Source organism: Limulus polyphemus, unplaced genomic scaffold (genome assembly GCF_000517525.1).
Source record: "Limulus polyphemus unplaced genomic scaffold, Limulus_polyphemus-2.1.2 Scaffold2425, whole genome shotgun sequence".
NCBI lineage: Eukaryota > Metazoa > Arthropoda > Merostomata > Xiphosura > Limulidae > Limulus > Limulus polyphemus.
The window spans coordinates 69,361-94,314 of NW_013668035.1; the positions used below are offsets into that span (position 1 = coordinate 69,361).

Genomic DNA, 24,954 nt, shown 5'->3' on the forward strand with positions numbered 1-24,954 from the left:
CAACTTCCTGGCCATTGGAGAGCAAGATGGAAAGGGGGATGGGAAGCATACCTCCCAGTGACTTTCCGAATCTTGTCCCATACAGTTTTGGAACTGGTGGTAGAAGAGATGCTAGTAGTGAATTTAATCCAAGACTCCTTTTGGCTTTGATGTCGAACCTGCCGAGCATGGGCACAGGCCCGCTGATAAACAATGCAGTTAGAAAGAGAAGGATACCTTCCGACGGTCCATTTTTTGCCTTCCATGCTTCCTGGTAAGCAGGACTTCACCATGGACGAGGATACCGTGAAAAACGTGTCGAAGTTTTAGGAATAAAATGAGCAGTCACCTGGACAATACAGTCAGTCACTGCAACCACACAGTCGTCTATTGATGGCAGACAGATGAAGGCAGGATCAAGTTCAGAGAGAGAGGTGAAAGATAGCCATTCAGTCTGGTCCAGCTTCCGCCATGGCACTCGGGTTGGGTGGCATCAACCATGCATGGCCAACCTTCCTCATAATGAGACCATTGGGGATATACCCATTGAGGTTACTCCCCACGCTTCCTTGAATTCCTCACGAGGAGTTATTGTTGAGAGGGACTTGAAGTCTATCCCTGAGTCAGAGATCCTTGCTGGTTTCTCCAGCCAAGGAGTTTCAGCAGTTCGAAGGATCTCCACTCGTCAAGATGGTATTATTGTGCCGACCTCAGTTTTGATTTGGACGTTTTCATCACCTGCCACTGACTGTTAAGGCGGGTTATTTGAATGGTAGGGTACGGCCCTATATTCCCAACCCTCTCCATTGTTTTCAGTGCCAGTGGTTGTGATATGTGCTCGTTGTGGTGGCAAGGACCACGATGCCAACGAGTGCAAAATGGACCCTCACTGTGTTAACTGTAGTGGTTCCCACCCCTCTTACTTTAGGTCTTGCCCTAAGTGAGTTGAGGAAAAAGAGGTACAGCATTTGAAGACTATTAATAACATCTCTTATCCTGAGGCTCGGAAGCTAGTGTTCCCTACCCTGTCTCGGACATATGCCACTGCACTATGCTCCACTATTAGAGTGGGAGTGCAGACGGACCTTTCCATGCCTCCATCTGTGTCTTTTTTACACCCTGTGAGGGGTCTTCTGCCCTCCATGGATATTAGAGTTGATAGGTCTATGTCTACTCCAATCTATGTCCCCACTATTTCTTCCAATGACTGCCTGGGTCAACCTCCTTGGGCACCAGCCTCTGGTGTCCACTCGGGTCCTACTTTGTCCCCTAAATGCAGAATGATCATTCGATCACGTCCTCAGTCATTGGATTCTCACTCTGATGACAGAGATCTGCCCACGTGATCAAGGGCAGGATCCATGGAGGTTGATCGACCTCCATCTAGTAAAGAAAAATGGCGTGGTCGTAAACCGAAGGGTTCTCCACCCTGTTCTCCTAAACCTACATAAAAATGGCCACTTTGATACAGTGGAACTATCGAAGTTTTCTTTCTAATCTCGATGACATTAAGACCTTGGTTGACTCCTATCATCCCGTGTGTCTATCCTTACAGAAAACATTTCTGAAACCTGCTGATACAATCACCTTTCGGCAGTTTCCTTTGTACCAGAATGACGGGTTGTGTGATGGGCGGGTGGCACTGCTAGTTGACCAGCATGTGCCCTTCTTATCTGTGTCCCTCGATATACCCTTGGAGGCCATAGCCATCCGTGTTTCCTTGGGTTGGACCATCACTGTCTGTTCTCTCTACCTGTCTCCTGGGGAGACTTATGTTCAATTGGACCTTGATGCTCTCGTTGACCAGTTGCCATCTCCCTTTTTACTTCTGGGAGACTTTAATGGACACAACCCCCTCTGGGGTGGTGCTAATATTGATTGGAGAGGTTGTTCCATAGAGCATATGCTCTCGTATCACAACCTTTCTCTCTTCAATACGGGAAAATATACTTATTTTCATGCACCTAGTCAGTCTTTTACTGCCATTTATCTTTCGATTTGCTCTTCTTTACTTTTCACTAGCTTTTCTTGGTTGGTCGACAGTGGTTTGAATTCAAGAGGAGTTCACTGTGCTTAGCTGTGGATGTTTCTACTAAGATGTCTCCAGAACAGAGCTTCTTAACTGACTTTGGAGAGCCAGCAAGCCCCTCTAAGCCCTTCTGAATAAGAAAGGGAGACATTTGCCCTAAAAATTTATCAGACAGTGAATGCAGGATCAAAAAGCGAGGTACAGGTGTACTTTGTGATGGAGACTGCTATTCAGAGACTTCTAGGCGTGGTCGTTTACCAACGAGCAGATTTTTAACATTTTTTTTTACTTTGGAATGGGGGGATCCATAATTAAGGAGAGAGATTCAATTCCCACTGACCCCACCCACCATGGAGTCCTACGAGGGGACGCATAACAATGTCAAACAAGCACACTGCAGCAACACCAGGGTTTCATAAGCACTATACCCAAACACCAGTATCAGACACAATGTCCACAACACCCTTTGAGAACGCCCAACACTGGTACTCGGTTGACCCTAGCCCCAGTGGACCAGCCGACTGACCCTGGGGGGCACCCCATGGCCACCAGTCTACAGGAATTCAAGGCCAAAGTGGTGTGTTGCAGTGCCCCAGACACCACTCAACCACTAGGATCCTCTCCTCCCCTTCACGAGTCGCCACGCACGGCAAACATGTGGGTGGATGTTTAGATCCCAGTGAAAGTAACTGAAAATACAGAACCTTCCCTGGGAGGTCCCCTCACCACGTACAGGAATCCACGTCGAGGGGTTTTCTAATGAATGCACCTTCATAACAGGCAATAAGTTTAATGGGTTGAAACCTCAATGACTGAAGGCACTTAGTTAATGAACTGATGCAGCATGTTATTAATATGTAATTAAATGGTCTACGTATGTTTAGTTTTTCACATCACTAAGCATAGATTAGGATATCCATTTCTGGAGAATATTTAGGCCTGTATGATATAACATAGAACAGCACAAGCCCATTTGTTCCTTTAAGGCTGTCCTTGCACACCCACCCTTTATTTTTAGAACATTATCAATTTCTTCTCTTAAACACCTGCAAAGTGCTGGACTCCACTGCTGCTGATGGTAACAGCGACATCATGCCATCTGCTGGAGCCTGCCTTATAGCTAATTTCAGAGGAAGGTGCAAAGGCAATGCTGAGTCATTCCAAGCTGTGTTATAATTCCCTTACTCAGTTAACAAAAATGTATTTGTTGGTTCATGGCTGTCAGAAGCTGAAAGTACTGAATATGATATTTAAAAAGTTAAATATTACTAACAAAACAAAACCAGACATTTAGGAATCCCAAAAGCATCTATCAGGAGACTGGGACAATATTCTTGGTTTTTGGAATTTACAAATATTTCTAATATTTTTGTTTCGGAACTCAAAATTATTACATTTGTTACTCTGTACGTCTATTCCAATTTCCCACATAGCAGTTCTGTATGTGTATATTTACAAGTCTTAAACTCAGCTCATTAAGCCTAAATTTTGTAGCATGCTTACACTATTATTTTATTGCATAGTTTTATTTCAGTGGTCTTTAAACAATGCTGCCAAATGACAGATTCAGAATACACTTTGAACTATCTGATACACAGTTTAAAATATTATCTTCACCAAATTGGTTAATACTCTTGTAATATGATAAAATAACTTTTTTTCTAATGACCCATGTTCTGAATGCAAAGACCTTTACAGAATAAAGTATGTTCATTATCTCAACATAACAATCTTTTCTTGTTATTTGATTGGCAAAAGCCAGATTCCAAAGTAAAATCAAAAATATTTACAATAAGCCGCAGAGTAAAAATTCAAAGGAAGTTTAGCTGAAAACATGCAGATCAAAATACATGTCCAAAAGATTCCATATGACTGAAATGAAGAGATGGCAGCACAGACCTCATTTTCAAAGATAAATAAGGAAAAACAAGAACAAACCAAACAAGGATCATTCAGTAATCATGGGTTACTATTTCTCATGGTAAATTAAGATTCAGTGTTTCCAATCAAAGCAGTACAATCCGAAAATATAATAATCTATTACGATGCTGCAGATGTAAAATAAATAAATGCTCTGATTAGTTATCAAAAGTAAAGGCCTTAAAAAAAGAATCTTTCTCCTCACAGATTTAATAAGCTTATAAATACTTTTCTTTAGAAGAGAACATCCTAGTAGAAGTATACCTAGATTTTCAAAAAGCCTCTAATGTACCATACAAAAGGTTAAGTTAGTCACTTAACAGACTAGCTAAAATCTTTCAAAGGAAATATAATATTGGCTTGGAAGCAATCAGAGGGTAACAATAAATGCAGATTTTTCAGACAGGTGAAAGTGTATAAAGTTAACATTTTCCCCACTTGTATTGCCTTCTATATATGAAACTTTTAGCTTGCCACTAGCCATGATACTCCCACCTACCCTCATGTGTTTTCATGTGAGGCAGCTGTGTGATAGCATGCAACAACTCTCCAACAACAGGAGCGTGACAACTCCTAGCACAGCTGACTCTGTCTATGCAGCTAAGCCCAAACACAATTTGAGACTGAACAACAGAAAAGGAAAAGTCACTGAATTTGTTTGTTCATTTGTTTTGAATTTTGTGCAAAGCTACATGAGGGCTATCTGCACTAGCCATCTGTAATTGAGCAGTGTAAGACTAGAGGGAAGGCAGCTAGTCATCACCACCCACTGCCAACTCTTTGGCTACTCTTTTACCAACGAATAGTGGGATTGACCTTCACATTCTAATGCCCCCATGGCTGAAAGGGCGAGCATGTTTGGTGTGACAGGGATCAAAAGTCACTGAAAATGAGAAAGAAGGGCAGGAAGTGTAAGTGGAGGTAAGAATCTATCGGAAATACATTTTCATTGTAGGAGAATGTTAACTTCTGATATGATATCATACTGTTTCTCACACAGTAGCTAGAATTCCACATTAACCTAATAAGGAAAGGGAATGAAAGAGGGATGATAATGTGATGCAGATATGGGATCTGAACATCACAGAGGCAGAGGAGAATTCAACTGTTGGGAGTCCAAAAAAGTGAAATGTAGACATAGCATGGGCTTCCATATTATGTGGGGGTCGAGGCATACTGACCCCTAAACATGTGATCCACAAACCTACACTTCCAATGTAGTTAAGTATCACTTTATGGGAGGAAACATGTTTTCAAGATCCTCAGGTGAATCAAGAGCCTGCAAGAAAGTAGCCAACTCCCAGTGAACCAAGACCATAACATCTCCCACTGACAATTGTGGACCTAAAGCCACTGTAGGCAAAGTAAGGTTAACTGTAATAAGAACAACAATGGTAGAAGAGTGGAAGTAGAATAGTCCAAAAATGAGCTCCAAAGAATCACTTATTAGAATAAAAGAGACATATGCTAATGTGTACAAACTAGAATTTCACAACACAAGTGTAGCAAGTATAAAGAAAAACTATGTTCCCATAAAAAAAACAAGGATCTGATTGAAAATGCCATAAAGTCAAGCAGAAGCAAAAATTATGCCTTAACACCATGAGTGCCAACTGAGAAGTGAATTTGGGCTAAGCTGCATAGAGAGAGTCAGCTGTGCTAAGAGTTGAGACATGCTCCAATTGGTGGATGATTGTCGCATGCTAATTTGCATGTTATCATGCAGCTGCCTCATGTGAAAACAAATGAAGGTTGGTGGGAGTATCAAGACTAATGGTGAGCCAAAATTTGCATATATAGAGCACAGTACATGTCAGGAAGAGCTATTCTGTGAAAAGATGTAAGATATCATATTGGAAAGGGTATTTTAAGAAACGTTTGCTGTTCATTATTTACACCAACAATCTTGATAACTTATCGGATGGATATATTTATCATATTGCTAATATTACAGTAAAATGCTGAAAAGAGATTACTCTGTTGAGAAGGTTTCTGTAATTCAAAAATATAATAAAAAATAGGTAAAAATATAGAAAGAAATTTTAATACTATTCAGCAGAAAGTAGTTCACTTCAATTATTAAAAACTGAAAATAATTGCCAGCTAGAACAAAAGCACCAATGCCATGTAAAAAGAAAAGGATTAAGATTTGATTCTTCATAAACGTTTGAAATATTCCACCAATATATGCTTTATTTAGGAGAAAGATATAGAAATTTTAAGTCAAGCACAAACACTATATGCATGGTGGCAAAGTATGCCCACAATACCCGTGAAAGGATACTGACTTATTGGAAAGGGTTGAGATATCTAGTAAATTGTTTCCTTGGATTGAATGGTTATCTAATCAGGAATAGGCTAAGATCACTTAATTTATTTTCTCTTGAGAAAAGAAAGGTAGATGGTAATCTTATTGAAATGTACAAGATCCATGAAATGGACAGAATAAATGCCTCTGATTTCTTTGTGCTTTATTCTGAAGATAATACGATGAGAGGAAGCAAGTTTCAGATTTGGAGAAAGGCAGTACAGGTTCCAATTAAGACAGTTTTACTTTTATAATAAGGTGATTGATTTATGTAATATGTTGCTGGCAGCAGTAGTGGAGTCCAGAACTTTAGAGGAGTTTAAGAGGGAAACTAATTATTCTTGGAAAATAATGGATAGGCTTAAATTGCTTTTGAAAAGGGGTGGTGTACAAGGACAGCCTTGAAGGTCCCTTGTTTTTATGTTCAGCTATAATGTCTTACAACGCTTAAGTATTTTTATTTAGAGTGGGAGGTTCAAAATGATAAATTATGGAATAATTCTGAATTCTGCTAAAACTAAGTATGCACTGAGGGATAAATAGACTCACACAAAAGTGTGATGCACAATGAAAAATATCTTTATTGATAAAACAAACAAAAGTGTGTGTACTTGCATTAGATGCTGGACTGTCATCTTCACTGGAGTTGTGACTTATCAGGCTGGCTCTACTCCCTCAAGTCTGATTTCCAAGCTGAACAAATCACCTAAAATGATATTCCCGACTGTTTAAATCTTACATTATATAGTTGAATTAGTAAACTAAGACCTGCCTATACCAACTAGCTTGACATACATGACTAGTCATTTTTGTTAAACATATTTCATTTAAACTTCTTGTACACACTTTCTCCAAACCCTTAACATTTTGAACATTTGAACCAATGCACATTTATACTTTAGATAATAATACCTGGCCATTTTTTAATAGCTAACAATTTTCCAACAAAGTATCATACTAGTAGCCTAACTGCACACTTTGTAACACTAAAAATTGCTGTTATTAATGTTACTTCCTATTTTGTGTAATATGTCAACACACACATACATTAATATATTATGTAATTCAAATTCATCATATTTCCAAGTATCACTCAGAATAATTTATCTGATATATTATTTTCATTTGTTGAGTTGTAAATTAAGTCTTACCAAAAGCTTACCAAATTTTAACTTTTCACCACAGCTGTTCATAATATAACCTAAACTTCAAGGATAACAAGGGACCAGCTCTGATAATTCAAGTATTTATCAAGCTCCCCCTTACATTTATATTTGTCTTCACTAGTCCTACTATTCTCACCATTAAGTACAAAAAAAATGGTGATGCATCAAAAATTTCAATTCTGTTAACAATCTCAAACACTAAGATCCCTTTAACGCTTCATTTTTCAAGAGAAAACAATTTCAGAAATCTTTACATGTCCTTGCAAGACAACCTTTACATCTCAGGTGTCATCCCAGTAACCTTCTTCTGAACCCTTTCTATGAATTCAATGTTCTTATTTAGGTAAGGAGCCCCAGAATCAACCATAGAACTACACAAAGAAACTATAACTTCTCTAGACTTATGGTCAATATTTCTGTAAATACAACATAATTACCCAACCACTAGCAAAAGCACACTGCTTGAACGACTTGAGACTGGATCAGCCAGAACACCAAGTTCATTTTCCTCCATAACAATGTTGAGGTTATTCCTTTCAAAATTATACTTATAATTCAAAATCATCTGGCTTTTATTTGCCCAACTCCCAGATATTCTTTTTGTAAAGCAGTGGTATTGTCCTCACAGCCAGCAACATCCAAGACTATAATATCATCAGCAAATTTAAGTAATTTATTGACCATTACCTCCTCTATTTCACTGTTGTAAATAAAAAGAACAAAGGTCTTCTTAACACTGGGCTCTGAGGTACCCCACTTATGACATTAATCAGGTTTGACTCAACTTTATTTATAAAATAGCCCTCTGCATTCTTCCTTCCAACTACTTTTTTTTTATCAAATGAGTAAACCTCTCCCCCCCACACCTATAGAAATTGCAAGGAAAAATACCCATCCCTGGTGACAGATAAAGTTGATCTAGCAAGATTTATAATTTTCCTATACTGAAAATGTACTACCAATAGGTACTTACCTCTTATCATAATATTAGCTATTTACGTTCAGTGCTGCTCTCCATATGCAAACTTTTTCTTTACGCATGCCACAATCCTTCTGCTCCCTCCTATTGGAATTGCAAGATTCCAGCATGTCTCTCATGCAAATCATCATGCACCATCTCCTCACTAATAGAAGCAAGACATGCTCACGTGATGCATGTAACTCCCTCTACACTCCTCTATCAAACTATCACTTCAAAATTTGGTAGATTTCAGCACCAGAGAAATGTGGGGAGGAAGGGTGGGAAGTTTGAGATAAGATAAGTACCTTTCTGAAATACATTTTCGGCATAGGAAAATTATAACTTCCGATACTGTACTTACCTTCTCTCACAAGATTAGCTAGAATCCCAGATTAATAAGGAGGAGGGATCGGTGCGATGGAATGACAGAAGTACCCTCTAAAATCATCCAAAGGATACTAATGGAAATGAGAGATTTCGATCCAAAGATCAGAAGAGAAGAACCACACCACTTCTGAGCCTGGTATAGTCTGTGGAATGTGTAAGATATAAGGGCAGAAAATGAAAGGAGCACATCCGAGTAGGAGAGAATGTGGTAGGAAAGTGATACTAACCATAGAATATACTGTAACTCAATCCCACAATGAGAAAAGTGGGTAAACAAAGGATGTACCTCTAGCTGTTGAGTGGGTAGGGTACACTGGACGATACTCGATAAGTCAACTACAACCGAAACCTGCCCGCAGGGTACCGACATCCATGTGAGGGTAGGATGAGATTCATACCTTCTTTACCTCAAACTGCCAAACTTCGAGGAGATAGTTCAGTAGAGGAGTGTAGAGGGAGTCATATGCATCACATGAGCATGTGATGCTCCTATTGGTGAGGAGGTGACGCATGATGATTTGCATGACAGACATGTTGGAATCATGCAATTCCAATAAGGGGGAGTGGAAGACTTATGGCATGCTTAAAGAAAAAGTTCGCATATAAAGGGCAGCAAAGAATGGGAATAGCTAATCTTGTGAATGGAGATAAGTACCCATCCCCAGTGATGGAAAAAAATTCAGTTAATCTATCAATTTAAATTACTTCATATACTTTTAAAAGATTAACTGTGTTGTACTCTTGGTTTTACTCAGAGCCAAAGTAATTTTTGAGCATTTCAGTCATGCTAAGAGCCACTCAACAATAACTCACAGTAAATTTACATTTTTATTCTTTAGGTTATGTCACATTTTGAAATGTAAATGATAGTGTGATTAATTCCTAAGAGTTTAGTGTAGAATATCCTGCTTGCAAAATAAAATTTGGCATCAACATTATTCTTGCCTGTTCTCCTGTCATTTCAAAAGTAAATATTGAGCTTTGCCTACATGCACAGTTTTTCAAACAGGAGACAGATCTGGCCTATAAATAAGTATATAAAGCTGCTAAAATAAGGATTAAATTTTATAAGTTTGTGATTGTGGTTTTAAATCTTGTTTCATTACTTTTTATAGCAGGATCTGTACTTCATTTTAAAATTCATAATTTTTTAACAATTTTGTTTGTTTACATTTTATGTTGTACCTATATAAAGTATATACTTTACATTTAGAAACTGCCATGTGTCTATCCATCGATATGTAGCGCCATATGTTGGGTTGAAAATATATTTACGTATGTGCATGATATGTTTGCCATTTATATTATACCTGTATATGTATGGATTTTTATCAGAATATCAAAAGCAGGTACCCTCGAACCATTCAAGTAAGCTGGAGAAATCTTGTTGTGATTGTCCAAGCTTTCTAGGTGCTAGCCCCACTGACAAAATCAGGTAGGTAGGTAGATGAAAAAGTTTCTGTTTTAAAAATTATTGAATTGTTATACTGGAAATGTTAGTGACCTTTTTAGCATATTATTAGTATATATGTGCACAATATTTCATAACCAATACTTTAAATGGTTAGTTTTTTGCTTAAGAATTCGATAGGGTGGTTTTTTTGGCAAGTGAATTATTTGGAATCTTTTTCAATCACTACTATTAAGTACTACAGTAATTAAAATACTGCTCCAACATCAAATTCCTTTAACTACATGCTTTATATAACAGAATGTAAATGGTTGAGATGTCTAATCAATTGTTTCTTTGGATGGGTATTATCTTCCACAGGCAGGTTAAAATCACCTACTTTATTTTTTCTTGAGAAAAGAAGGGTAAGGGGTGATCTTATTGAAATTTATAAGATCCAATGAATTGATAGAATAAAACCTCCTGATTTCTTTATGCTACATTTGAAAGAGTAATAGGATGAGACAAAGCAAATTTAAAATTTGGAAAAATGTAGGTTGGGCTCAAGTTAAGACAGAATTACAGCAATATAAAATTAAAATTCTATAACAAGGTGATTGACTTATGGAATATTTTGCTGGCAGAAGTTCCTTATTTGTATGTTCTGTTATAACATTTTCCAATGCTTAGCCTGTTAAGGAAGCCTTCCTTATTTCATTGAGGGTTCATCATTATGTTATTAAAACTTACAGTAATTTCTGATTTGAAGACAATGCTGAAAATAATCAAATACCAACGAATGTGTTCCTTATTTTATAGCTGTTCATGTGGCAACCCTAATTGTAACAACGTTAATTTGATATGTCAATGAAATCAAAGTTATTTCTATCACTCTACATACTAATGCTATTTATATAACTTTATATGACGTCTTTTAACTATTACTATCTTTAGATGTAGCATACATGCAGGAAAGTAGAGAGCACGGGCCCCAGACAAACATCCTCAACAGGTCCCATTTCTCTCTCTCTCTTTTAACATTTTTTAAGAATTTGTTAAAAAGAATATCCTAAATTAGTACAGCAACAAACTCATAAACTCTATTAATTAATAATTTATTTTATACTCAATTTTCATTCATTATTAGCCACAGCAAGCATCTTAAATTGTTCTCCATTTATGCATTCATCACACTTGTACAATGCATGTCTCTTAATACTTGAGTATGATGTAGATCTCAAATTATCATTTTCTTGTATGCATGCTGTTAACCACCTAGTGGTGGAACCTATATAATCTAAATTACAATTAGAAGATGTATATTCATATACCACAAGTTTTGTATCATATATTCAATCTTTATATCTGAAAAAATACTGTAATCTACATACAGGCTTAAACAACTCTACTTGAGGATAAGTTTGATGGATAAGCTTGCTCAGCTGATCTCTAATTACAATCACCTGCTTCCCAATGCATGATAAAACAAAAAGTTTTTTTTTTGTCACACCTTAATTGGATGTATAAAAAGGACTGTCTTATTAAATAATTTTCATTTGATTTATAATTCTTGTTGGAAAAGAATTTTTAATAAGAATTCCTTAATATTTTATATCTCTTTTATGAAAAAATTCATATTTACTGATTAACCCATTTACTGGATGAACCAGTATTTTCATTAAATATTTCTTAAAAGACAATGATATTTAACTATCAAAGTTGAAATGTAATCCTGTAAGCATTTGCTTATGGAAACTGCACAGTCAAATTTTCCATCACTGTCATGAATAAATAGTTCAATAAATGAAAGTACATGGTTGTGTTGGTGTTCATGGTGAATTTAGTGTTGGAATTATTACTATTAAGGTGGTTTAAAAACTCAACATGTTTAACTTCTCTAAACACGATAAAAGTATTATCTACATATCTTCTGTATTATACTAGCTTAAACTGTACTGGGTATTTTTCTAGCCACACTTTTCATGGTGACATAGTGATGCAGCTAATCTAGACCCAGTAGCAGCCTTCATCAAGTTGATCATAAATATTTATTAAACAATATATGGGATTCTTTAGTGGCATAACTCATGAGTTCTTGAAACAGATGTACAGTAGAGCACAAATTTATAGTCTCTATAGCCTTTTCTAAATCAAAACTAGCACAATAAACTTCTTTTATGAAATTCAATTTTATTTATTTCTTGTGAAAACTTAAAACTGTTTTTATAGTATATTCATTTATATTTAAAAGTTTTAACCAGACAACCATCCTCATGAATTTTAGGAACCCCATATATATAATACCTGCATGGTAACCAATTGGTCTTTAGGTACAACAAGCAAAAGAAAGAAAAATGAAAAAAATAAGGATGATATAGTGATGGCAATGCCAAAAAGTACAGAAAAAAGGTAGGGATAAATACACAAAAACATAAAAAAATCCCTACATAAGTAGCCAATTTTTTCCAAGAAAAACTTTTATCTGCAACTAAATGTTGAGTTCCTTTCATATGCATGAATTCAGGTTTGAATAAAAGCATTTAAAATGAATAGTAGTATAAAGTCTTACAATGGCTAATTCCCATAAGCTTGTAACATTGACTCAGTGGCTACTTATGTAGGAATCTCTGTATGATGTTGTGTATTCATCTCTACCTTGTTTCTGTACTTTTTAGCATTGCCATCCCTACATCATCCATATTTCCCCCCCCCCTCTTTTTAAACAATACCAATGAATATTTTATAATGAATGGCAGTTGCTATGAAGACAGCAGTTTTAGCCTGGCCTGCTGAGTTGTCTTGATGGACACCTGGAATACAAGGTAAACGTAGTTCCTTTTTTTTTTCATAAATAGATCTTAGTTTGGTATATTTAACTATATTTGCACCTTTGTTAAATTTCATAAGTCCATTGTCTACTATACTTGGTTCAAATCCTCTTTCAATAGCTATATACTTAATTAATAACAATTCATTACTTAAATCTTCCTGTCTTGAACATATTTCTAAAGCTCTATAAACATATGAGTAAAATGCAGAGAAGTTTTGTGTAGACAAGGCAGTTAATAAATCTAACATAGGTGCAAATGTAGTTAAAAACACCACACTAAGATCTATTTATGAAAAAAAATAAACTTTAAGTTTACCATATGTTCCAGGTTTAACAAGTCAATTATATAAAGTATTTTTATCCTATCTTCAACCCAATAAATAAGGTAAAAGACATGATAGGGAATACTAAAAATAAAATAGAATTAACAGATAAAATGAGCATTTACAAAATAGAATGTGAATGTAGTAGTATTTACATTGGTTAAACAAAAAGAAATTTAAAATACAGATTGCAAGTACATAAAGGTTATATAAGAAATAACAAAATAGAAACCTCAGTTATAACATGTAAAAACTATCCAACATAGAATATTATGGGAAAAAAAACTTTAATTCTAGCTCAACCTCATAGTATTATAGCATTCAATATTAGATAAACATTAGAAATAATGAAATATAAAAAAAAAGTACTAAATAGAGATGAAGGACCAGAAAGTCAATATGTTGATATATGGCAAGATATAAAAAATAATAATTATTAAAAAAAAAAGAGCAGACCAAGGAAATATGCAAATAACAGTGAAGCAATGCAACAATGGGTAAAAGTATAAAGCATGTCTTGTAAGTAACTCCTGTAGATGACGTAGATCACGTCAAAACTTATACATGTAGAGTATCATTTTAAAGTGGAATCCATTTTGTATAAATAGGAAACCTTGTTTTGAATTATTTATTATAAAGTTTAAACTATTCCTGATAATCTTCCCCTAAATGATGCTGAATGAAATTTTTCCAAAGGACTAAATTTTTGTACTTTCTTGTATTCAATACAATAAATATACTCTTAATGCTGATGCAGAAAGATGTTTCAGATGCTGCTACTTCATATAACATTTCAGTACTAAAACTATTGTCGATACAAAACCTCCAAACATCAGAAGAGAAACAGACAATCAAAAGCTTACTAGTGAGTCTCAGACTAGAAACACAAATACTGTTGACTACAACATACCAAACTGTAATTATTTCTGCATACAACTTATTAAATCACTGGGATCTAAACAGTATAAATGGACACCATGAAAAGAATAACTACCAACTCTTGACACATTCATCTACCTTTACGAATGCACTAAATCAAAAGAAAATCAATCCCTGATGTAACATGAATAAACAAAAAAAATCTTCACTCAAGAATAGCACATACATAATAATTGAAGCAGCTGACATAATTTTAAGTAACTGATAGTTGGAATAATGGAAAAACTGGATTAATCGATTCTTCGAATAATCAAAAATAGTAATAATTGGAAACACTAATTTTGTTTAGTTGATTTGACACTAATCAAAGTAATTACTACTCATGGGTAATCTTCAAGCTCTGAAACACTTTCTAAACAAGAGATACCAAATTTTCTACAAATGAAACCCTCCTTCAACTAGCTGAATTATTTCAAAGGCCAACTGTATCAACATCTCAAGAGTGTTTCTGCTGGCAAGAAAATGGGTTCTTTCTTTGCTAATCTGTTTGTTGGTACCTTGAGGAACACCTTCATACAACTTTAAATGGAAATCTTTTCATAATTTCTTTATTCATTACATTAGGTACTATAATAAATTCACAAACGATGACTTATACACATAATGAAGTGGCTAATTTTTGGGAGAAAATACTACATGTTTTGACAGAACATTGGTCTGTCTTCTTCAAGTACACCCCCAAAATAAACCACTTCATTATACTTATAATAGTTGTTTGCCAATTTATTATTATAGTAGCATAATGTGCTTCCTTACTCAAGTATATTTGGCAGTGTTACATGAACGAAGGCTCAAGTAAAACAGGTCATCAAATTTCTCCGACAACTCCACCCAGACCATAAATACACTTACCAATCTCTGATGGAAGAGCCTCATTTCTTGACATCAATATCCACATCTCAATTGACTTACTTAAAACAACCACACACTAAAAAGACACTGAAAGTCATACTTACTTAGACTAGCATTCTTTCCATCTCTACAAAACCAAGGCTGCCACTCCTAAAGGACAGTTCACAAAACTGAGATAAATCAGAATGATAGAATCCCCTTAATACTAACATAATATCCCTTTAACAGGTTAGTAATAAATTTCACAAAGATATAGGACATTACATCTGCATGCCAGAATGTGTCATTTACTGTATCCAGCACAGCAAGTATCATAAACTATATTTCGGAGAAACAACACGTAGCCTTGGTGAACATTTTTGCAAACGTCTTAGATTTGTGAAAAAAAGAAGGCTACACTGACCTCCCACTTCCTATACACTTTAATCTGTACTTACTGGTCCCTCTGACTGCAAGTCTTAAGTCATCAAAAATGCAGCACTCAACAAGTTAAAACAAGAAACCATAGGACATTGCCTTAACTTCCAATTCAACACCATGTCCTTTTATGGAATTAACAACAAATTTAGTTTAAAATAATTTTAGAAAAATATATTCACTTAAACATTTTTCTAGATGTCGATGTGGTTTCCTCATCATTTACTCTTTGTTCAATTTCCTTTTCAACCATACCTTGGTGAAACCCTTCCCCCTTTTTAAAAATATTTCTCTTAATTATCATTTTGTTAATTTATTTTTATTACTTTCTGTATTTATATTTTTATTTTGTGAAACCCAATTTCAGTTCCTCTAATTATAAGTTTTCATTTTCTTGCTAAATGTTAATACTATTTAAGAAAAAAGCTGAACAATGTTTTCCTCAAACAATATTTTTGTTAATGTGCTTCATGTGGAATATGTGCAATTAGAACCTCTATACACTATAACCCTTCAAAGATGTTTCTTAGCCTAGTTTCTACGTAACATGGTATTTACTGCCTGACAAAGGGCATCTGTCTGAAAAATTGCATAAAATAAAGCAAGATAAAATTTTTACTTATATTAATAATCCATCCTTTGTTACTTTTTATTCAAATCATGTCATAAAGACTCTTTTGTTAAAATCAGGCATATTCAAGAAATACACATTTGACATGCCAAAATGGCAGATGCACCCTCAACTGTGTAACGGACTGTTTTCAAAGGGATAAACCCAAAATGTTGGATTTCCATGACCTAGAGCTCTTGACACAATACTCTTCAAATGCAAAGAACCTTACTGTTAAAATAAATTATTATTATTGTATTGAAAAAAAAACTGTGGTAGTTATAACCAATAAACAAAAAAATGCTAGAAGATTTTAGTGTTAACAAAAATCATTGTTAGTGTACAGAAAAATGAAAACAAATATATACAAACACAGTAATAATAAAATTAATAAATGTACATTGCAAAAAAAAAAACTATGGGATCCTTCCCATACCATTAACTTGAAAGTATATTCTCTGATTTGTACTCGATTTATTGCTAACGTAACTTGTAAATATGTAATATTAAACATTTACGATGTTATTGACTATCACTACGTTCCATACAAGCACATGAATTTTGCTTTAGGGAAGTAATTGGCCTATACATTTGTTACTTTTACTTTGATTTCCATACAATTAACTTCTGATGAAGCTACCTACATAGTTAAGAACTGAAAAACCATATCTAGTAATGAGTATAGCTTATTAAATACAATGTTCATGTTATATTACTCATAATAATTAGAATCCATTGTTTCATCAGTTGGGTACCCTTGGTGCTCACAATATTTGTGGCCATAAACCCAATAGTTCAGCAAGCCCAGAAGGCTATTCCTAGTGTCATCAGGTACTAAGTTAACAATGCAAAATAATCATTATAATTAAATAATAAATACAAAATTAGTTAAATAATGGAGGGTGAAATTAGATCTATTTAAATATTCTAACTACCACTGTGTGTCCAAACTGTGGTAAAAGTTTCAATTATTTAGGCTGTTATGACACACTGTGGTAAAGGTTGTACTTATGTTGGCCAGCTTAGTACATTTAGGTTCTAAATCAATAGAGTAAGCTAACAGCAGGAAATAATCTTTATGATAAAAAATAATAAAGTTAACATTTTCCTCAATTGAAAATTTATTTCCAATAATACTTACCTCTGCTGACACTTATAGCTATTACTTGACTCCCAGGGTTTCTTCTTTGCTCATCTATTAGTCTGATTTTTTTTTTGCTTGCTCCAGTCTTTTATACCCCACTAAGTTGCCCTTGGCAATAATTGTCTTGTGATATTGTAAGTGTACATCACTGTGTCCTCTATCCTGGTACTGTATATAAGCACTTCATTCAGATAATTTAAAAACACTTTTTTGGGACTGTTGCCATCCCAGTCTCTTACACCGGCTCCTACTGGAATGAAGGGTGGGAGAGTGTCAGCGGAGGTAAGCGTTATCGGAAATACATTTTCAATTTAGGAAAATGTTAACTTCCAAAACATACTTACCTCTGGTGCTCGTTACAGATAGAATCCCACACTGAGAAGGTGGAGGGGCCAGTGAGGGCATTATCCATATAGAATGCATCTGCATAGATCATGGGTGTACCAAGATAAGAGTGGTACCCGAGTGCAGGAACTGCAGTAAATTCAGAACAGGTATGCTCTTCATCCTGAACTTAGTTCCTTTATCAAGGATAGAATTATACATGAGTGATCATCATTGTAGGCCAGCCCCAAGCAGATAGCCGTGGTTCCACGACTCAGAGTTGGGATATAGGGACATGAGATTTAAGGACCAAGGGGTCTTGATCCCTATATCCCATGTTGGTGGCTAGGGCAATTGGATTGCAATGTTATATATATATATACTTTTGATAAGATCCCAACCTGTAGTCATAGAGTGATGTGTACCAAACCACCAGAATCACAATGAGAAAGTAAGCAACACCGAAGCAGACAAACCTTCTCCTGAAGAAGCCCAAAAGACAACAACCAAGTTAAAAAACAAAGTAAAAAATTTAACACAGATTGAAGAATGATTAACTTGTGAATCTTAAAGAATCTAGGCATTCATATGGACAAGGAAGATCAATGACTTGACACCAATCTCCTGTCTTCATAAGCCCAATGACTAACAGGAATAAAAACTCTGAAGAACTAGCCAGACTCTTTCACTACCCCCAGATAATCCTCTGACTAAGTTCCAACTCCTGATGAAACAGAAACCCTACAGGTTGGATGGATAATAGTGGGGAAGATGTGAACTGAATGATCAGTTGTGACCCAAGGACCTGCAGAGCTTCTGAACCAATGGTTAAGATTACCACACAACCAATAATTCTTGGAACTGAGCCCCCACAGCTCCTGAAGATACACAATAATCACTGAAGCTACTGGTGATCCGATAAAACAGTCAAAACCTTGGATATAGTCAGAATCTATTCTGTAGGTTTGTTTGTTTGTTATGGATTTCGTGCAAAGCTACACGATGCTATCTGCACTAGCTATTCCTAATTTAGCAGTGTAAGACTAGCGGGAAGGCAGCTAGTCAGCACTACCCACCGCCACTCTTGGGCTACTGTTTTACGAATAAATAGTGGAAATGACCATCACTGAAAGGGCGAGCATGTTTGGTAGGACAGGGATTCGAACCCGCTACCCTCAGATTGCAGGTTGAGTGCCCTAACCACCTGACCATTCCGCCCCCCCCCCCTGTAGGAGCCAATGAAATTCGAGACTCCAACAACAACTGAGAGGAATGTAGAAGCCGAAAATTGAACCAATGTGCATGCTAACAATGGATTGATCTTGTCCTCAATGAAAATGGTGATCCTGAGAGTCTTCTAACAAAGTGAAGTGAACAGAAACAAAATGATGAAGTTGAATTGTAGTCTGTAGTCTTAGTTTGTCCCATCATGGGACGTAGACCTATGTAGGTGAACTACAAATTCTGCTTTAAAACCTCAAAATTCAAGAAGTAGATATTATTTGAGTCGGAAAAATGCCTCCACATGGTGCTAGGCAAAATAACAAAGTTTCGACAGTGTGTTGGATAAGGCCTAACTATCCCTTCATGTAACTAAGAAGTAAACCTTCCAGCATGAACCACAATTTCCGTGTATGGGAAAAGTACAAAAGCAAAAAATATGCTCCCAGACCTTTCAGCCATCAATTAAGTTGCAGGCTCAAAAGCAACTGGGGAAAAGCCCAAAACATCACATACTCGAAGAACCAACAGACGAAAAACAAATCAAAGGCAGCTTGTTCAAATGTGACCTCCTTATCGTTTTTTATAGGTCATTTAAAGACTGTGGTAAAGTAAGATGTTTTGTTACAGCAGAGTAAGTATGTACCATTGCCACGTCCACCCTAGGGAATGAAAATCTGGTGCTGCGAGCCCATAAACTTACCACTAACACACAGTGGGGCTGAAAATCCAATAAATTGAAAGAAGACACTGGAAAAAGTGAATAATCTAAAGTATTTCCAAAATGTTGAGGATAGCTCATAAATACAGCCTCAGAGTCCCCCAGAGGACCACCACAGATCTGAACATATGTCTCCATCTCATTATAAATAAGATCACTGATAGTCTCAACTGAGACAAATGGGTAGAACTTTGACTGTATTTGTACACCTACACCAGCTCTGTAACCTAATACAGTAGCAGCTCCATCTGTACATAAACTTACTATTTTTTTGTCTACTCCTAATTTATCAAAGGTATCCTTCAAATGTTGAGTATTGTGTGGGTTTTGCCATCATCAAGCTTTACAATCCCTAGATAGGATGTATCGACATTGCCTTCATGATCATATTTTACACCAATGATTAGCTTTTTTTCAAGTTCGGATTACATCTATAATAACACCATAAAAGTTGCATCTTTGGAGACATTTCACATTGTTCTTATGTAAAAAGTTTTATATGACCTTCTGCATTTTATTAATTGAAGTCCAACTTAAATCTTTCACTTCAGTTTTCAAACCATACAGGGAGTGAAATCTAGTAGTTTATTTATGGTTTTACTTAGAGGCTCTAACTCTACATAAAAAAAAAATTGTTTGAAATACTAATTTATCAGACTAATTCACTTTATACTCAGATGTACAATCCTCATCTTCAAATTCATCATCACTGTCAATGTATTCCATACTTTTTTTTCTTCATACACTCATTCTTACTGCATTTAAGTGGTGACTGCTGCATTTGTGACTTTTAATTGTAGAAACCTGAATATAAAGAGAGCCAGTAGTGACCATCACATTCTTCTTTCCAAGAACTTTACACTGGTGGCAAAAAATGGATTTGAGTCCATCTGTTTTGATAATAATCTCTAGTCATAAGTGTTGTTTTATCCAACCTTTAATCGCACTGCCAAGGTCTGTACCACAACCTAAAAAATTTACCAAGTTGCATAAGTGTGTTGTGAAAAGTAGCTTATTTCTTGATGCTTCAGAATTTCATTTGCAATGATAGTTTTTTTATAATGATGGCAAGTTATTGTTGCTCTACATTTTCATGGGTTAGACCACTAATTACAACTTATACTATTATATAATTAATATTATATTATTCTAGCCATAATGTAATGTTCCTATTCTAACTTGCAATATTATTTTCTAGCTGTCGCTCACATCCCACCCCATTGATTCATTTCACTCTCTCTCTCTCTTTCTATCTATATAAGTATGTATGGTGTGCACCAGATTGATCCATTGCTTTATTCACCTTTTAAATTCGTAATAAAGCCAGGAATCACTAGTTTCTTTTAATTTTGATGATAAGAAAGGAGAAATAAATTTTTCAGGAATTTTGTTTTTTTTATTTGTGATGCGACAATCTTAAAATGGACACTTACTTGTATGTTTTTGGTTTTCATTGTGACATTTTCAGTTATTTCATCCAGCATGGAATTAACAACTGAAGTTGATTTAGAAGTTTCCAATGCGGATTCAAAAAAAACTTCTGACATGTTGAATGTTGAAGTCAAGTGTGAAAGTAAATTGAAGTTCAATTTCAAAATAAGGCATTCAACTGTAAAATCCTAGTATTGGTTGATAAGTTTGGTAAAAAAAAGCTGTCACAGCAGTTTACTTCTCTTTTAGAATGGTTAAGTATAGAAATAAAAAATTAATTATGTTATTTTTACTATGTTTCACTTTATTTTAACTTTAGCAATAACAAAGCAACAGTTTCTTCCTGCAAAAATGGTTCTGTAATGTAGTACACAAAATGGTTGCACCTACACTGCAAAGTTGACTATTGATTGGCTGATAACAGATCTCCAATGTCGGATAATATATATCCGAACACTTCTTGTGGTTAGGGGTGACTATTAAGGCATTTTTTGACTATTTCAATACTATTGCAACAGTACTGATGTTATGATTTTATAGGACTTGGATTCTTTACAGTAGGTACCTGTGACTTGATAAATTTTAAGAATAAACAGACAGCAAACAATCCACTTGTTTTTAAATAATATATTCAAAATAAGTCAAATGTATGAGTAAAAATTCATTGCACTATTGGTTATTACAATTATATCCAGAGTTTTAAATAATTGACTCCTTTTCATCAAACTCAAATTCCACACAGGCAGGTTCAATTATTTTAGAACACGCTTTGACAAGACAAATTATTCTGTTTTATTACAATACAAGCTGTAAAACTCACTAAGTTGACACACAATTTAACTTAACTTTTACTAACTTAACTTACACTAACTTGGTCACCTATATATATTGCCTGAGGCCTACAACTTTCTACAAACTGCAAGACGTTATGCCACGACATAACAATACTCACGTAAAGCAACGAGAAAAATTCAGTTTTTAGTAGCGTGAAGTCAATTAACAACAATTTAACTACAAAGCAAATGATTTGTAAACAGTTACATAAACAAATGTGCAATAAACTATCGCTTCTAAAAACACTAATTTTAACACTCATTCTATGTAACTATCTAAATCATAACTCTCATATTAAATCTAAATGAAACAGTTGAGTATATCTAACACTGAATAGCTAGTATTGGACAATAAATTCAATATAACATATACAAGTATTTTGAGAGTTAATTAACAGATTTATCATTAATAAGTCATTTTATTATATGTTGTAATACATGGTAATTGAAATTTCATTGTATTTAACAAAATACCATTACATTAGTTACAAATTTGTATTATGCAGGTCAGTTTGATTACACAATTATAAATTTGTTTACTGAACATATGCTATTTTTCTACTTGTCTAAATTGAGGTAAAATAAAATAAAATTATGTAACATGTTTTTCAGAGCAGGTGTTATGCTTGCTGAAAAAGTGTAATGGTTCAAAATATGTTTTATTGCTTTATTGTCTGAGGAGTGGGATTGCTACTCCATATAGCAAAATAAAAACAAAACAGAAACCATGGTTAATAAAAAATAGAGGTTTAAACTGTTAATATAAGTAATTTATAACTTCATGGCCAATACAGAAAAGGAAATAACTGTGTTAGTCCATTGGATTATTCTTGGATAATGTCTGTAATGACCCTGGAATTAAGTATGTTGTTTGTGTAGAGAAATCTACAGATAAAATATACATCAGGCCTAGACACATACTTTCAGACCTAGAAGTCAGCCCAAAAACTCGAGAGCCAGGTGTGTCTAACCTAGCTTCACTACTGTTTGTACCAGGAAATGGGGGCAATGTATATTTATTTCCTTTCACAGCAATGAGTGCATGATAACAATCATGATATAAACAACCATTAGTCTTTAGTCCTGCCTGAGTGTAAACATGCACACTGATTAGTTGAAGTGAGAGAAAGAAAAAAAAAGGTGCAAAATTAGTAACGTGTTGTGCAACTGCAGAGCTTCATTCCTGAAAAAACATGAAGTGCTGAATCTACCATTAAAATCCTAGAAACAAAATTCAATTTAGGATTCGAAGAATGCAAAAATAGCTCCAGAATTCCAAGAGCCCAGAACTTTTCTAGATTTGAGTTCTGTTTAGCACAGCCCTAAGCATGAATAAAATGGGAGAAAATACTAGGCACCACAATGAAATTTTTAGTTGCCATGATAACTTGGTGCCTGGGATTTGTCAAGGCCTGATATACGTTGCTAAAAAAAAACTTTTGATGTCCACTTAGGAAGTTCTAGAGATTATGCAAATAAAATATGGAAAATAAGTATAAGTTGTCCCAATCATGAAATTTACGTTTCATGCAAGTATTATAATTAAAGAAATGTTGTTGTTTTTTTTACACAACACACTTTTCACATTTACTAAAAGATTTCCAATTCTCATGAAGATACACATAGTAAACTTGGAAATATATTAATCATTAATTCTCCAATGTGAGCTTCGTCTATTTCATGAGCAACACTGCTAATGGCAGATGTAATACATGAGCCGTTAGGTTTACTGGTGAGTGTAGACTCCAAAAAGAGTTGAAAACAAAGGGAAATTATTGAAAAATGGCTAAAATAAAACAAGCAATGGGGAAAATAATCAAGTTTTTTATCTACTGAAAAAATCGATAGTTGAGAGTACTATTGGTAACTTAAAAATTCTAAAATTTACCACTGATGCATTGATTATGGTTCACAATCACAATCTATCAATAGTTCAATGCATCATTACACTCCTAGTTGTGGTTTGCCTTACCTTTATAAACATTGGTCTTTTGTTGTACTATCTGAGAAATTAGTTAAAAAGTAATGTAATTGTAAACTTAACATTTTTCTAATCTGATATATACTTCCAATAGATACTAACCTCTCTCCACACAATTTATTTATCTTCCTTGTGTCTTTGCCTGAGATTTGCATACCACTAGCCTTGAGGCAACTCTCACCTGATTTCATGCAATTTAACATGAATTGAACAGGCAGATGATGATGTCATCATGCAACAAAAGCCCTCCACCAATAGGAGGGAGACACAACCTCATTATACAATAACTCCCCCTATGCCTTTGTATTCATTCTTTGATGAAGCAAGACACAATGTGCACTGGAGGTGGGGGAAAATGAGTGAGAATATTGTTACGCCTCTAGTCGTTAGTTAATTTTCCGTAACTTCGTTCCAACGAAACTTTAGAGACACAAGTCCTTTCTTAAATAAAACTGGTTTATTCTTTCTGAATATAACTTTGCGATACACTTAATTTCAAAAGTTGCACTATAATTCTCAACGAATTTCTCACATGCTTAACAATATTCTCTCTGACTGCAGTTCAATTACTCATTACACTGTTGTCCCGTCACGTTGTGAACGTCTTATATATACAAGACTAACACATATCTAGTAAATGCTAGGGCATTCTTGAAGGAACAGGATATTTCTAGAAAGGGGTGGCGTGATACTAGTCACGTGATCTCGCTGACGCAACAATATGTGTGAAGAGGTGTATCTATCAGAAGTACATTTACAGATTAGGAAAATGTTAACTTCCAAGACAATAACTTATCCTCACACATAGTGGGAGGTCGGGTGAAAATATTACCTTGATGAGCTCTTTACAGAAAATGCTCAAAGGGAAGCCAAAGGAAAGTGACACACAATGGCAGGGGTTTCATAGGCACACACCTGCGGAAGATCACATCTTGTCTTAACTAGGATATACTCTTTGTCTGGAATATAAGGGGGAAAGAGGCAAATGAGCTCCTTGTGTCATAGGAATGGGTAGAATGAGAACATACAGGAGTTGGAAAAAATAATGGAAACACCTAACATTTTGGAATCATAATCTTTGAACATGTTATAAATAATCATTATTTTATTGTTTATTATTGTTGCTATTTGATATTTTATTTAAATTAACTGTTTTTTAAAAGATATATTTAAAAAATTTGGTTATAA

The 24,954-nt window shown here is 34.9% G+C and overlaps 1 protein-coding gene across 10 annotated transcripts in view; it reads right to left on the reverse strand.

The window, feature by feature from the left end:
• LOC106466922 (C-terminal-binding protein-like) overlaps positions 1-24,954 on the reverse strand; it is a 93,974-nt gene that overhangs the window by 57,757 nt on the left and 11,263 nt on the right. For 3 of the 10 annotated variants that reach the window (XM_022395003.1, XM_022395001.1, XM_022395002.1), the window contains 2 exons: positions 15,189-15,234; positions 6,852-6,942 (listed from right to left, as the gene is read on the reverse strand). The gene's annotated coding sequence lies outside the window, so the exon portion shown is untranslated. Of the gene's footprint in view, positions 1-6,847; positions 6,943-15,188; positions 15,255-16,338; positions 16,343-19,035; positions 19,047-24,598; positions 24,726-24,954 lie in introns of those variants that run through there. The other 7 variants (XM_013927234.2, XM_022395005.1, XM_022395006.1 and 4 more) reach the window with 6 other exon arrangements.